This window comes from Salvelinus alpinus, chromosome 4 (genome assembly GCF_045679555.1).
Source record: "Salvelinus alpinus chromosome 4, SLU_Salpinus.1, whole genome shotgun sequence".
Classification (NCBI taxonomy): Eukaryota; Metazoa; Chordata; class Actinopteri; order Salmoniformes; family Salmonidae; genus Salvelinus; species Salvelinus alpinus.
The window spans coordinates 56,866,884-56,883,248 of NC_092089.1; the positions used below are offsets into that span (position 1 = coordinate 56,866,884).

The 16,365-nt window shown below is 40.1% G+C and overlaps 1 protein-coding gene across 4 annotated transcripts in view; it reads left to right on the top strand.

The window, feature by feature from the left end:
* The first annotated feature begins 990 nt into the window (after window positions 1-990).
* LOC139574016 (transcription factor HIVEP3-like) overlaps window positions 991-16,365 on the top strand; it is a 93,235-nt gene continuing 77,860 nt past the window's right edge. For 2 of the 4 annotated variants that reach the window (XM_071398112.1, XM_071398116.1), the window contains exon 1: window positions 992-1,254. The gene's annotated coding sequence lies outside the window, so the exon portion shown is untranslated. Of the gene's footprint in view, window positions 1,255-16,365 lie in introns of all 4 variants that reach the window. The other 2 variants (XM_071398114.1, XM_071398115.1) reach the window with 2 other exon arrangements.

The following is a 16,365-nucleotide window of genomic DNA, read 5'->3' on the forward strand; positions in this document are numbered from 1 at the left end:
AGTTGTTGATGTGGTAACTTAGCTGTCTCTTTTATTGGTATCAGATAACTTTGTTCTGATTCCCGATTTGAAAAGCAGAGAAGTAGACCGATATGTCATACCCTCTAAGGTTTTGTCTAAAGTTGTAGAAATGTAAATTGTTTGGAAGTAGAGGAAGATTTCATATGCTTTAACTTTTTGTTAAAATTGATGGGAAAGTGGTCAGAGTAGCATATCTTTGTCAAAAGTTGCATTGTTCACTGTGAATGGAATGTTGGAAGTCTGGGAGTTGATGTCACAATGGGAACTTTAGAATGTTGAAGAAATCCCGTGAAAGTGAATGAAGATGGACAAACAACGTACTAGTTTTAAAAGTATAAAAGATACAGTATCAAAAAGTTGTATGCACACACTGGTCCTGACCACTCTGCACATTTTAAAGTTTGAATGAGGTGTCTAGCATAAAGCTGCAATATGTAACTTTTTTGGGAGATCCAATTCACATAGAAATGTGAATTATGGATATGTCATTCTCATTGAAAGCAAGTCTAAGAAGTGATAGATATGTTCTATGTGCGCTATTTCTATGATTCCTTGATTAAGTTTCCTTTCTGCATCTTTTACTTTTGGTTTTGTACACCAGCTCCAAACAGATGAATGCAATATTTTTTATTATGGAACATATATTTCACAGCGGTTTAGATGGTACAATGATTTTCTACAATATACATGCTTTTTTGTAACAAACTGAATTAGGTGAACTATTAGAATTTTAGCAACCAAGAAATGGTGGAGCAATTTCTGCATAGTGCATCTTTAAACGGTGTAAGAGTATTCGTTTTCCAGATAGTAGTAATAATAAGAAGTATGTTGAATATTTAAAGTGGGGACTCTTGCTTTGCAAGCCCCATTATGAAAAATATTTAAAGTTGGGACTTTTTCTTCACAAGTCCCATCTATGTAAAATGTCCTGTTAAGCCAGGCCAATGAGAGACGACGAAAGGGGGCGGGTTCCTCTTGACGTCTGGTGCGGCGGCGCGGATGTTTGTGTAGTGCGAGATGTTTTTGTTGTTCTAATCTTCTGAATATGGCTTCGTAGCTCGTTCGACAAGGCGTAGGGAAAGTTCCCCCCCCCCCCATAATTTGTTTCAGCTTGCCTTCAAGCATCGCTGCAAGATCTGCGCTACACCTACCGTGACACAGCCGAGGAAATGCGGACTTCTAGCCCTTTCGCTACGGGTTAAATGGCTGCAGCACCCACACCGTAGCAAGCTGGTAAGTAGTGCTAAACGGTGTAACTTCACGCTATGTATTTTAGTCGTTCGAATAACTGGGTTAGTGAATAATATGATGGCATTATGTCCAAGCTCTAGGAACTATTAAGACATATGGCAGTTGTAGGCTAATGCTGTGAAGTGGAGGACTTTGGCACTCACTCTGTTTATTTTTTACAATAGTTGAGGTGCTCAACATTCAAGTTGCCCAATCTCAGTATGAAGTATACAGTATAATATTGCTACTGTAACGGTATTGGAACTGTAGTATATGCCGTGAATTGAATTGCATTTCCTGACTGCCAAATCACAGAGTTTCTAAACCCAGAGGCACAACATCGCAAGACTTTCGGGAACCCTTGTAAAACATACCAAGCAGTCCAGGTTTGGGGTTTGAGAAGTCAGTGAGAGTAATTGTTACTTAGTTAATTTTCTGAAATCTAAAGGCACAACCTTGATTCGAGCCAATGTCTTAAGTAGTTGAACACTCCAGCCTCTGGAAGGTGACAAACTGACACGTTTTCATTTCATTCAGAAACAACTTCATATCGAAGGAGGGCCTTTATCTTACGGACTGCACATGCGCAGTTTGTCGCGAGACGACCGTTTGAGCCATTTACGTGTTTCTGCGCATGAGTTTCGCAAGCTAACATCGCCATGACATCATCAAATGTGATAGGCAGAAACTGCTTCTAAAGTAGAGATCCCCATCTTCATACTGTACTGTCTTTGATCAAATTCTGAATATGCTATGCTATTATTGATAAGAATTTTGAATGTGTATTTTGACATAGGCTAAAATTAGAATATGCTATATATTTGACATACGTCTGTTTAAAATATTTTTGTTGTTGTAATATAGCCTAATATCGTGCATTTCTAGTATCAATTGTGTGCGTAAAATAACCGTGCGCAAAATATTTGTGTGCATAAACTCCAGCCAGGCAAAAGTTTTATTTTTTATATTTTTCTTGGTTACATTCTTGTGCAATGGGGAAAAAGAAGGGTGGCAAAAATCGTTAGGTCTACCTGCCTTCATCCACCAATGTAAAGTCTGACCATTTATATGAATTAATGTGATAACTTGCTCAAGAGATTCTTGATTGATTGCAGTTGATCATGTTATACAGTGAAATAATAGCTTAGAATAGAACTTCATTGGCCTACATCTGCCAAGATGTGATTTCTAGAAATATCATCTTGAAATGTGAAAGCAAAGCATGCATTCATCCAGTTTTGGCTTACCTATATGCCAGTCATCTGTTGATTATGAATTCTGGAGAGCGCCCACTGCCCAGAATGAAATTACGCATAGCCTAGTGATGGGCTGCTTTGTTGGGAAAGCTTGAGTCAGTGCACTGTAGTGGGTCGCCTGTCAGAAAACACACATTACAGTAATGTTGATCGTACTTGATCTCCTCCTTAATATGGTGGTATGACATTTTCTGTGCATTGGTCATAGGACATGGTCAATAAAGTTTTTTGTTATTGTCCACGTTTGACGCGATGCGGTCTTGGTTCTTTTTTACGCACGTTAAAAGGTACTGCCATCAAGGGCATTTTAGGGCAAAGCACTGTAGTGGGTCGCCTGTCAGAAAACACACATTACAGTAATGTTTGCCCTAAAATGCCCTTGATGGCAGTACCTTTTAACGTGCGTAAAAAAGAACCAAGACCGCATCGGGTCAAACGTGGACAATAACAAAAAACTTTATTGACCATGTCCTATGACCAATGCACAGAAAATGTCATACCACCATATTAAGGAGGAGATCAAGTACGATCAACATTACTGTAATGTGTGTTTTCTGACAGGCGACCCACTACAGTGCTTAGCCCTAAAATGCCCTTGATAGTATAGTTAGACTATACTGTAGGCCTACATGACATGCCCATGATATAAAAATATGTTTTGCATGGAATCCTGAAGCATTTGCTTTGCATCTATTCTTTATTTCCTTCATATGTTCTATTACCCCTTATATTAATTACTCATTAGTGTGGATAACTTTAAAATCTGCATACACCTCATTTTTTTATACTGTCCTTCATTCTTAGAAGTTTCACTGTGCACATTCCTAATAATCTCATTCACAACCCATCACCGTTTCATTAGCAAATAAATCTACTCGTTTCAATCAGGTCAGTGACCGGTCCAGTGGTTTCAAAAACCTGCCCTTTTATGTCATCTCTGTTGCCTGCGTCTTTTATAATTTTCCCTGTACAAGTGTAATTACAGCTTAAGTGTAATACTAACTAGCACCACCAAGACATTTTCTGACAGAATGTGTCCAAGATGCTCTCTGATCGCCCTCTGCAATTGGTTGGTCGCTTCGTTTTGTTGTTCGATTCGATTTATAATTGATTTCTGCCTCCTCTCCTAACGGCTAAGTAGAGGATGTCACTTCAATAATGTGTTGAAATATATTATTTTACTTACAATGTGTACTGCATTGAAACATAAACATGGTACTTTAAAACAAATCTTGTTCCTCTAGTAACTAAAATCAAATAATGTTATTGGTCTCATACACATATTATATTTAGCAGATGTTATTGTGGGTGTAGCGAAATGCTTGTCTTCCTAGCTGCAACAGTGCAGTAATATCTAACAATACACAGAGATCAAAAAAAGTAAAATAATGGAATTTAGAAATATTAGGAGGAGAAACGTCAGAGTCTGGAGTGTGTGTGCGTGTACAGTGCATTCGGAAAGTATTCAGACCCTTTGACTTTTTCCACATTTTGTTACGTTATAGCCGTGTTCTAACATTTATTAAATAATCTACACACATTACCCCATAATGACAAAGCAAAAACAGGTATTTAGAAATTGTAGACATACCCACATCTATATGCCTGTAGCTCAGGCCCTGAAGCAAGGATATGCATTTTCTTGGTACCACTTGAAAGAACACTTTGAAGTTTGGGGAAATGTGAAGGAATGTAGGAGAATATAACACATTAGATCTGGTAAATGATAATACAAAAAAAAAAACTGTTAAAAAAAAAAAGTTTGTACCATCATCTTTGAAATGCAAGAGAAAGGCCATAATGTATTATTCCAGCCCAGGTGCAATGTAGATGTTGGCTGCTAGATGGCTGCAGTGTATGTGCAAAGTTTTAGACTGATCCAATGAAAGGTTGCATTTCTGTTCAAAATGTTTTATCAAGACTGCCCAAATGTGCCTAATTTGTTTATTAATACATTTTCATGTTCAAAACGGTGCACTCTCCTCAAACAATAGCATGGCATTCTTTCACTGTAATAGCTACTGTAAATTGGACAATGCAGTTAGATTAACAAGAATTTAAGCTTTGCCAATATCACATATGTCTATGTCCTGGGAAATGTTCTTGTTACTTACAACCTCATGCTAATAGCATTAGCCTATGTTAGCTCAACCGTCCTGCAGGGGACCCACCAATCCTGAAGATAAAATACAAAAAAACATATCACATTTACATAAATATTCAGAACCTTTACTCAGTACTTTATCTTGGGTATGATGCTACAAGCTTGGCATGCCTGTATTTGGGGAGTTTCTCCCATTTGTCTCTGCAGATCCTATCAAGCTCTAACATGATGGATGGGGAGTGTAGCTGCACAGCTATTTTCAGGTTTCTCAAGAGATGTTCGATCGGGTTCAAGTCCGGGCTCTGGCTGGGCCACTCAATGACATTCAGAGACTTGTCCCGAAGCCACTCCTGCATTGTCTTGGCTGTGTGCTTAGGGTCGTTGTCCTGCTGGAAGGTGAACTTTCCCCCTAGTCTGAGAACCTGCTCCAGAGAGCTCAGGTCTTCATCAAGGATCTCTCAGTACTTTGCTCTGTTTATCTTTCCCTCGATCCTGCCTCTGAAAAACATCCCCACAGCATGATGCTGCCACCACCATTCTTCACCGAAGGAATGGTGCTAGGTTTCTGCCAGATGTGAATCTTGGCATTCAGGCCAAAGAGTTCCAATCTTGGTTTCATCAGACCAGAGAATCCTGTTTCCTTTAGGTGCCTTTTGGCAACTCCAAGTGGGCTGTCATGTGACTTTTACTGAGGAGTGGCTTCCGTCTGGCCACTCTACCATAAAGGCCTGATTGGTGGAGTGCTGCATGGTTGTTCTTCTGGAAGGTTCTTCCATCTCCACAGAGGAACTCTAGAGCTCTGTCAGAGTGATGATCGGGTTCTTGGTCACCTCCCTCCCGATTGCTCAGCTCTAGGAATAGTCTTGGTGGTTCCAAACTTCTTCCATTTTAAGAATGATGGAGGCCACTGTGTTCTTAGGGATCTTCAATGCTACATGTTTTAGTACCCTTACCCAGATCTGTGCGTCGACACAATCTTGTCTCGGAGCTCTACAGACTATTCCTTTGACCTCATGGCTTGGTTTTTGCTCTTATATAGACAAGTGGACTCCAATCAAGTTGTGGAAACATCTTAAAACTTCATAAGTGTAGTTGGCAGTATTTTCGATTTTGGCTAAAAAACGTACCCATTTGAAACGACCTATTTCTCAGCCCCCGAAACTAGAATATGCATATAATTGTCGGATTAGGATAGAAAACACTCTAAAGTTTCCAAAACTGTCAAAATTTTGTCTGAGTTTAACAGAACTGATATTGCAGGCTAAAACCTGAGGAAAATCCAATCAGGAAGTGCCTCTGTTTTTGAAACCTCTCTGTTCTTATGCATCCTTATCACCCATTTAAAGGGATATCAACCAGATTCCTTTTTCTATGGCTTCCCTAAGGTGTCAACAGCCTTTAGACATAGTTTCAGGCTTTTATTTTGAAAAATGAGCGAGAACCATCACATTGCGTAAGTGGATAGGTGGGGGCTCTCAGAGTGAGTTGTGTGCAACAGAGAAAGGCGGCCATTGTTACTCCCGGTACTATTGAAAAACCAACACTCCCGGTTGATATATTATCGAATAGATATTTGAAAAACAACCTAAGTATTGATTATAAAAAAACGTTTGACATGTTTCTATGGACATTATGGATATTATCTGGGATTTTTGTCTGCGTTGTCGTGACCGCTTTTTCCTGTGGATTTCTGAGCATAACGCGCCAAACGAATGGAGGTATTTGGATATAAAAATATCTTTATGGAACAAAAGGAACATTTGTTGTCTAACTGGGAGTCTCGTGAGTGAAAACATCCGAAGATCATCAAAGGTAAACGATTAATTTGATTGCTTTTCTGATTTTCGTGACCAAGTTACCTGATGCTAAGTGTACTTAATGTTTTGTCGAGCGATCGATAAACTTACACAAACGGTTGTATTGCTTTCGCTGTAAAGCATAATTTCAAAATCTGAGACGACAAGTGGATTAACAAAAGGCTAAACTGTGTTTTGCAATATTGCACTTGTGATTTCATGATTATGAATATTTTCTAGTAATATTATTTGACTGCTGATGACAATTATCCCGGAACCGGGATGGGTGGTTCAGAAAGGTTAAGGGTGATCAATGGAAACAGGATGCACCTGAGCTAAATTTCGAGTCTCCGAGCAAAGGGTCTGAATACATATTTAAACAAGGTATTTCTGTTAATGTTTAATACATTTGCAAAAAAATCTATACCTGTTTTGGCTTTCTCCAGACAGGATGCTCTTGCCAGCATACTTGGGATCCAACATGTACGCTGCGGCGTGTATGGGCTTCAGGCAGACGTCTTAACGGCTTTTGATGTATTTCAGAACTGCAGTTTCCTCTGCTTGAAGCAACAGTGAAGTGGGAAGGGCAGTGCGGATTTCTTCTCTTACATCTGCAAGCAGAGTCTAAACATCAGACAGGATGGCATTGTCTCCCTCAATTTGTGCAATGGCTACTGCTATAGGTTTCGGGTGTTTCAGGCTGCTTACCACTCTCTCCCAGAATACATCATCCTGGAGGATCCCCTTGATGGGGCTGTCCGTATCAACAGACTGTGATATGGCCATTTCTTGGAGAGACTCCTTCACCTCCAGGAGACTGTCAAACATGATGACAACACCACCCCAATGGGTGTTGCTGGGCAGCTTCAATGTGGTGCTCTTATTCTTCTCACTTTGCTTGGTGAGGTAGATTGCTGCTATAACTTGATGACCCTTCACATACCTAACCATTTCCTTGGCTCTCTTGTAGAGTGTATCCATTGTTTTCAGTGCCATTATAGTACTTGAGGAGCAGACTCAATGCATGAGCAGCACAGCCAATTGATGTGAGGGTAGGACTCCTCCACTTTAGACCAAGCAGCCTTCATGTTCACAGCACTGTCTGTCACCAGTGCAAATACCTTCTGTGGTCCAAGGTCATTGATGACTGCCTTCAGCTCATCTGCAATGTAGAGACCGGTGTGTCTGTGCTCTTGTAGAATACTGTTTGAGGGGTGGAGATGATGTAGTTAATTATTCCTTGCCCACAAACATTTGACCACCCATCAGAGATAATTGCAATATAGTCTGCTTTCTCTATGATTTTCTTGACCTTCACCTGAACTCTGTTGAACTCTGGATCCAGCAAATAAGTAGATAAAGCATGTCTGGTTGGAGGGGTGTATGCTGGGCGATGAACATTCAGAAATCTCTCCCAATACACATTTCCTGTGAGCATCAGAGGTGAACCAGTTACATACACAAGTCAAGCAAGATATTCATCAGCATTTTTCTGACTATGTTCCTCCATCGAGTCAAAAAAACTTCTGATTCCAGGAGGACCATGAGCTGTTGCTATCGTGTGTCTGATTCATCATTTTCATCTCGAATAGAAGTAGAGGGACTTTTGTCAGAGGTTGCTATTACTGTGGGAACTTTATGCACTTGGCCAGATAATTCTGCATCTTTGTTGCATTCTTCACATATGATTTGGCACAGTATTTGCAAATGTACACAGCCTTTCCTTCTACATTAGCTGCAGTGAATTGTCTCCACACTAGAGGTCGACCGATTAATCGGAATGGCTGATTAATTAGGGCCGATTTCAAGTTTTCATAACAATCGGAAATCGGTATTTTTGGACACCGATTTGGCCGATTTAAAAAAAAATATTATTATATATATATATTTTTTTTTTTACACCTTTATTTAACTAGGCAAGTCAGTTAAGAACACATTCTTATTTTCAATGACGGCCTACGAACGGTGGGTTAACTGCCTCGTTCAGGGGCAGAACGACAGATTTTTACCTTGTCAGCTCGGGGGATTCAATCTTGCAACCTTAAAGTTATCTAGTCCAACGCTCTAACCACCTGATTACATTGCACTCCACGAGGAGCCTGCCTGTTACGCGAATCCAGTAGAAGCCAAGGTAAGTTGCTAGCAAGCATTAAACTTATCTTATAAAAAACAATCAATCAATCATAATCACTAGTTAACTACACATGGTTGATGATATTACTAGTTTATCTAGCGTGTCCTGCGTTGCATATAATCGATCGATGTATATGCAACAGTTTGGGCCGCCTAATTTGCCAGAATTTTACGTAATTATGACATAACATTGAAGGTTGTGCAATGTAACAGGAATATTTAGACTTATGGATGCCACCCGTTAGATAAAATACGGAACAGTTCCGTATTTCACTGAAAGAATAAACGTCCTGTTTTCGAGATGATAGTTTCCGGATTCGACCATATTATTGACCTAAGGCTCGTATTTCTGTGTGTTATTATGTTATAACTAAGTCTATGATTTGATAGAGCTGTCTGACTGAGCGATGGTAGGCAGCAGCAGGCTCGTAAGCATTCATTCAAACAGCACTCTCCTGCGTTTTGCCAGCAGCTCTTCACTGTGCTTCAAGCCTATCAACTCCTGAGATTAGGCTAGTGTAAACGTTGTGAAATGGCTAGCTAGTTAGCGGGGTGCGCGCTAATAGCGTTTCACACGTCACTTGCTCTGAGACTTGGAGTAGTTATTCCCCTTGCTCTGCATGGTTAACGCTGCTTCGAGGGGGGCTGTTGTGTTCCTGGTTCGAGCCCACGTAGGAGCGAGGAGAGGGACGGAAGCTATACTGTTACACTGGCAATACTAAAGTGCCTATAAGAACATCCAATAGTCAAAGGTTAATGAAATACAAATTGTATAGAGAAATAGTCTTATAATTCCTATAATAACTACAACCTAAAACTTCTTACCCGGGAATATTGAAGTCTCATGTTAAAAGGAACCACCAGCTATCATATGTTCTCATGTTCTGAGCAAGGAACTTAAACGTTAGCTTTCTTACATGGCACATATTGCACTTTTACTTTCTTCTCCAACACTTTGTTGTTGCATTATTTAAACCAAATTGAACATGTTTCATTATTTATTTGAGGCTAAATCGATTTTATTGATGTATTATATTAAGTTGAAATAAGTGTTCATTCAGTATTGTTGTAATTGTCATTATTACAAAAAAATAATAATAATTGTCCGATTTAATCGGTATCGGCTTTTTTTGGTCCTCCAATAATCGGTATCGGCGTTGAAAAATCATAATCGGTCAACCTCTACTCCACACATCAGATAGTGCCCGTGGCATTTTCCTGTAAAGATCAGAAATAATAATTTCAAAAATAAAATACAATTCCATGTACAGATAAATAGTTAAGCAGTTAGATTAAACACCTCCTTCTGTAAGATAAATGTTTTTAAATGAACCCTTTATGGAAACAGGTGAATTAACACTCCTCAGTTTACACGCTCAAGCAAGCCTTAACCCACATGGTAGCAAAAGCTAACTAGCAGAAATTGTTAACAAGTTAGAAATGATTTAAACACACTTTGCTGTAGGCTACTATTTACTAGTTAACAAAAAATAATGTCATATAAAATATATTCTAGAAGAAAAAGAAACGCACACCTATTTAGGCTGGCTAGCGGAGTAGAAAACTTAAAAATAAAGGAGAGCCGCACACTCTAGGAGCTCAGATGCAAAAATATTTAATTTACCAACGCTTCGACAGGCAAGCTGTCTTCAGGATTGTACCCTGATGAAGACAGCTTGCCTGTCGAAACGTTGGTAAATTAAATATTTTTGCATCTGAGCTCCTAGAGTGTGCGGCTCTCCTTTATTTTTAAATATAAAATATATTCACCACACCCAGTATTGTAATCAAAACTTACCAGAAAGCATGTAGTCCTTGGCTCAGACAGTGTAGTAGTGTGGGCTCAATAGCATCTCATTAGTGTGCAAGATCTTGAGAATCAGCTGTACATGGAAGAATGCACTCTGTATGCAGAGGGTTGCAATTTCATTGCATTGGGATAGTTTAACCAACATATGCCACAAGACCTAGAATTACCTTGTGTATCCCACAAAAAAAGGTTCAATGTTATAAGATATCTTCTTTTGATGAATTTAAGCAAAATTCCCCAAATTTCAATGCTTAACTTCGCATGGAAGAATTCAGACCCTTTGCAACCCTAACGGTGACCATGACTCTGTGGCTGCTATTGTAGTTTGCATTACCCTTGCTTTGGCCTGCCAGTGGTAATTGAAAGTACACACACAAACACACACACACACACACACACAGGGTGTTTAATCCCAGAGACTGGTCCTAGGGACAGAAGTAAACAGGCGGACACAACCGTTTCATGTCCCTGCCGCAGGTCATTAATCCTGTTCTCTGAAACACAAGAGAATAATAGAACCACTGTGTCCCTCAGAGAAGAGGGAGCCAGGAACAAGGCCCTGGACACACACTTTTTGGGGAGGGGCTGAAAACAGAGACCCGGAACACTGGTCAGGAAGCCAACTGGCCCACTAGCCTGATTATTTCAGTAAGGTCATTAATTCATTGTAAAGGCGCAACATGCATCCTTACTATGTAGACTAGGGATCATCAACTAGATTTAGCCGTGGGCCAAACATTTCTAAAAACCTGTTTTCACTTTGGCATTATGGGGTATTGTGTGTAGATTGATGAGGAAAACATTTTATTTAATACATTTTAGAATAAGGCTGTAATGTAACAAAATATGGGAAAATGGAAGGTGTCTGAATACTTTCCGAATGCACTGTATGTCCCTGGCCCAGACCCAGCTTAGTGTGTTGGCTACCTCAACGAAAGAGTCTTTGGTAGCAGACTCGACTGATGTGTTATCGTTGTTGGCTCCAGTGCCAATGGTGATTACACAATAGACACACACACACAGGGCAGGTGTAGATGGGGAGGATGTTGTTACTGTAACACTCCTTGCTCCCACAGTAGTTAATCATTACATGTGCTCATATTTACCAACAGAACATGGGCTCATATTAGGGATTTTGCATGGTGCAGTTGTCAAATAGCTCCCTACATGAAATGGTCTTAATAGTACCCAATGCCTGTAACCACGCAAGGCCTTTAGGTAACAAATCTCTCACTGAGGTTTAGTGTGTGGGGAAAATATTGTCTGTACTACTTCTGCCTGGGCTATATCTTTGTAAACTGAAGTTGGCCGTGACAATCCCTCATATTATACGTTACTTTTGGGAGAGGGAATGTAGAGAACCTCAGGTGTGTGTGTGGTCTCTTGTGCAACAGTGGCAGTGTGGCTGCAGTGTCATACACCACAAGTACAGTATGTCTGTGGTGGCAGGCTATTATTGGTAAGAACAGTGTTTGGAGGGGTGTCTTGTAGGGATGCACAATATATCGGTAAGCATATCAGAATTGACCGCTATTAGGTTAAAATGCCAACAACGCCGATGGGCAAAACCGATGTCAAAGCTGACGTGCATACCTATATAATGTAGATAGATGACATAATGACGGCACGAAAAATACAGCGCTACACAGAACAAAAGCAGAAAAATACTAAGCGCACACTTCCAACAAGTTCAATTTGAGCAGTCATTTGAAAGAGTAAGAATTTCAGCGAGAACTCAAAGGCGAAATCCATTAACGCCAAGATAATGGAGTTCATTGCCCTTGACAATCAACCGTTCTCTGTCGTGGATGATGTTGGCTTTCATCGACTGGTCGAGCACCGGTACACACTACCAAGTAGGCACTATTTTTCAGACGTTTCCCTACCAGAGTTCCACAGTATTGTTGAAACGCACATGGAAATATTAACACCTAGCTCTATTCGAGCAACTGACTCGAAATAAGCTCAACTGCTTCTGCAGCAGACGTGATACCCTTTGTCATGGCATTGAAACGCCTGCTCAACAAAACTGCCGACACAGACCGTAGGGTTAAAACTTTCAAAAGTACTCTACAAGAGGCTGTGAACAAGCAATTCATGGCAGTCTCTCTGAGCCTCTTTACTGTGTCGCCACCATGCTCGACGCTAGGTACAACGACCGCTACTATCGATGCAGACAAGAAAAAGGGTTTACATGAAATGTTAAACACAGCTGGACAAGATGGAAATGGACACAGTGACAGTGCACACTGAGGAAGAGAGGCCATGGACAGACAGAGATGAAACTTCACTGCTTGACATGTATGATGAAATCTTGGTTGAGACTAGAGGTCGACCGATTCAGATTTTTCAACGCCGATACCGTTTATTGGAGGACCAAAAAAAGTCGATGCCGATTTTTATTTATTTATAAAAAATATATATATTATTAGAATTTTAATTTTTTGAATTTATTTGTAATAATGACAATTACAACAATACTGAATGGACACTTATTTTAACTTAATATAATACATCAATAAAATCAATTTAGCCTCAAATAAATAATGAAGCATGTTCAATTTGGTTTAAATAATGCAAAAACAAAGTGTTGGAGAAGAAAGTAAAAGTGCAATATGTGCCATGTAAAAAAGCTAACGTTTAAGTTCCTTGCTTTTAACATGAGTCTTCAATATTCCCAGGTAAGAAGTTTTAGGTTGTAGTTATTATAGGAATTATAGGACTATTTCTCTCTATACCATTTGTATTTCATTAACCTTTGGATGTTCTTATAGGCACTTTAGTATTGCCAGTGTAACAGTATAGCTTCCGTCCCTCTCCTCGCTCCTACGTGGGCTCGAACGAGGAACACATCGACAACAGCCACCCTCGAAGCAGCGTTGCCCATGCAGAGCAAGGGGAACAACTACTCCAAGTCTCAGAGCGAGTGACGTTTAACCGCTATTAGCGCGAACCCCGCTAACTAGCTAGCCATTTTACATCGGTTACACCAGCCTAATCTCGGGAGTTGATAGGCTTGAAGTCATAAACAGCAGAGCTGCTGGCAAAACGCCCAAATGTGCTGTTTGAATGAATGTTTATGAGCCTGCTGTTGCCTACCATCGCTCAGTCAGACTGCTCTATCAAATCATAGACTTAATTATAACATAATAACACACAGAAATATGAGCCTTAGGTCATTAATATGGTCGAATCCGGAAACTATAATCTCGAAAACAAAACATTTATTCTTTCAGTGAAATACGGAACCGTTACGTATTTTATCTAACGGGTGGCATCCATAAGTCTAAATATTCCTGTTACATTGCACAACCTTCAATGTTAAGTCATAATTATGTAAAATTCTGGCAAATTAGTTCGCAACGAGCCAGGCGGCCCAAACTGTTGCATATACCCTGACTCTGCGTGCAATTACCTCACCACCATGGCCTTTTTGCCTTTACCTCCTTATCTCACCTCATTTGCTCACATTGTATATAGACTTATTTTTCTTCTGTATTATTGACTGTATGTTTTGTTTATTCCATGTGTAACTCTATTGTATGTGTCGAATTGCTATGCTTTATCTTGGCCAGGTCGCAGTTGCAAATGAGAACTTGTTCTCAACTAGCCTACCTGGTTAAATAAAGGTTAAAAAAAAGAGAAGTGACACAATTTCACCTGGTTAATATTGCCTGCTAACCTGGATTTCTTTTAGCTAAATATGCAGGTTTTAAAATATATACTTCTGTGTATTTATTTTAAGAAAAGCATTGATGTTTATGGTTAGGTACAGTCGTGCAACGATTGTGCTTTTTACGCAAATGCGCTTTTGTTAAACCATACCCCGTTTGGCGAAGTTGGCTGTCTTTGTTAGGAAGAAATAGTCTTCACACAGTTCGCAACGAGCCTGGCGGCCCAAACTGCTGCATTTGCCCTGACTCTGTTGCAAGAGAAGTGATACAAAGAAATTCATGTTAGCAGGCAATATTAACTAAATATGCAGGTTTAAAAATATAACCTTGTGTATTGATTTTAAGAAATGCATTGATGTTTATGGTTAGGTACCTTTTTCGCTAATGCGCACCGCATCGATTATATGCAACGCAGGACACGCTAGATAAACTTGTAATATCATCAACCATGTGTAGTTAACTAGTGATTATGATTGATTGATAGTTTTTTATAAGATACGTTTAATGCTAGCTAGCAACTTACCTTGGCTTCTTACTGCATTCTGAGAGGTCAAATATACTGTTTAGGTTTTCTACTGCCAAGTTTACACCTTCACTCTCTTACAGTGAAACGTTTTGTCCAGGAAATTGTCTAGAAGGGATTGAATTTGTTGTTGCCTAATTGTTTTTTGGTAGATTTCCACACTACTTTCCTTCCATCTATAGCGTTTTGTAATATAAATCAGTTTCTTTGGCATTGATGCCTCATGATTGACCATGGCTCTGTTCAAGTAGTGTGATTTTGCTGTGATCTGAGAGTGGACTGACTGTGAACGCTCTGAGACTGAGGTCAGTTTTAAAGTAGTCTACAGTACTACTGCCAAGAGATGAGCCATAGGTGTACCTATCATAGCAGTCCCCTCGAAGACTACCATTGACTATGTACATACCCTGCGTCCGACAGAGTTGTGACACGTTTTTGTTGTTGTGGTTGTGTCTAGGGAGGTATATGGGGGAGGGAATGCTGTCTCCTCCAGGTAGGTGTTTGTCCCGCTGTGTGTTGAGGGTGTTGTCAGGTTCTTGTCCAGTTCTGGCACTTCCGACTTCAACTGTATGTCATGTTGAGGTCCTTGCCGCAGGGGTGGGGGGCGTTGGGTGGCCAGAAGGGGCATAGGTCTGATATGGAGGGGCTACAGTTGATGTCAGAAGTTTACATACACCTTAGCCAAATACATTTAAACTCAGTTTTTCACAATTCCTGACATTTAATCCTAGTAAAAATTCCCTGTCAGTTAGGATCACCACTTTATTTTAAGAATGTGAAATGTCAGAATAATAGTAGAGAATTATTTATTTCATCACATTCCCAGTGGGTCAGAAGTTTACATGCACTCAATTAGTATTTGGTAGCATTGCCTTTTTTAAATTGTTTAACTTGGGTGAAATGTTACGAGTAGCCTTCCACAAGCTTTCCACAATAAGTTGGGTGAATTTTGGTCCATTCCTCCTGACAGAGCTGGTGTAGCTGAGTCAGGTTTGTAGGCCTCCTTGCTCGCACACGCTTTTTCAGTTCTGCCCACAAATTTTCTATAGGATTGAGGTCAGGGCTTTGTGATGGCCACTCCAAAACTTTGACTTTGTTGTCCTTAAGCCATTTTGCCACAGCTTTGGAAGTATGTTTGGGGTCATTGTCCATTTGGAAGACCCATTTGCGACCAAGCTTCCTGACTGATGTCTTGAGATGTTGCTTCAATATATCCACATAATTTTCCAACCTCATGATGCCATCTATTTTGTGAAGTGCACCAGTGCAAAGAACCCCCACAACATGATGCTGCCACCCCCGTGCTTCACAGTTGGGATGGTGTTCTACGGCTTGCAAGACTCCCCCTTTTTCCTCCAAACAAAACGATGGTCATTATGGCCAAACAGTTATTTTTTTGTTCCATCAGACCAGAGGACATTTCTCTAAAAAGTACCATCTTTGTCGATATAGGACTCGTTTTACTTTTGATACTTTTGCATCTGTTTCCTCCAGCATCTTCACAAGGTCCTTTGCTGTTGTTCTGGGATTGATTTGCACTTTTTGCACCAAAGTACGTTCATCTCTAGGAGACAGAGCGCGTCTCCTTCCTGAGCGGTATGACAGCTGCGTGGTCCCATGGTGTTTATACTTGCGTGCTATTGTTTGTACAGATGAATGTGGTACCATCAGGCGTTTGGAAATTGCTCCCAAGGATGAAACAGACTTGTGGAGGTTTACAAAAACATTTTCTGAGGTCTTGGCTGATTTTGCTTGACATCATGGAAAAATCAAAAGAAGAGGCACTGAGTTTGAAGGTAGGCCTTGAAATACATCCAC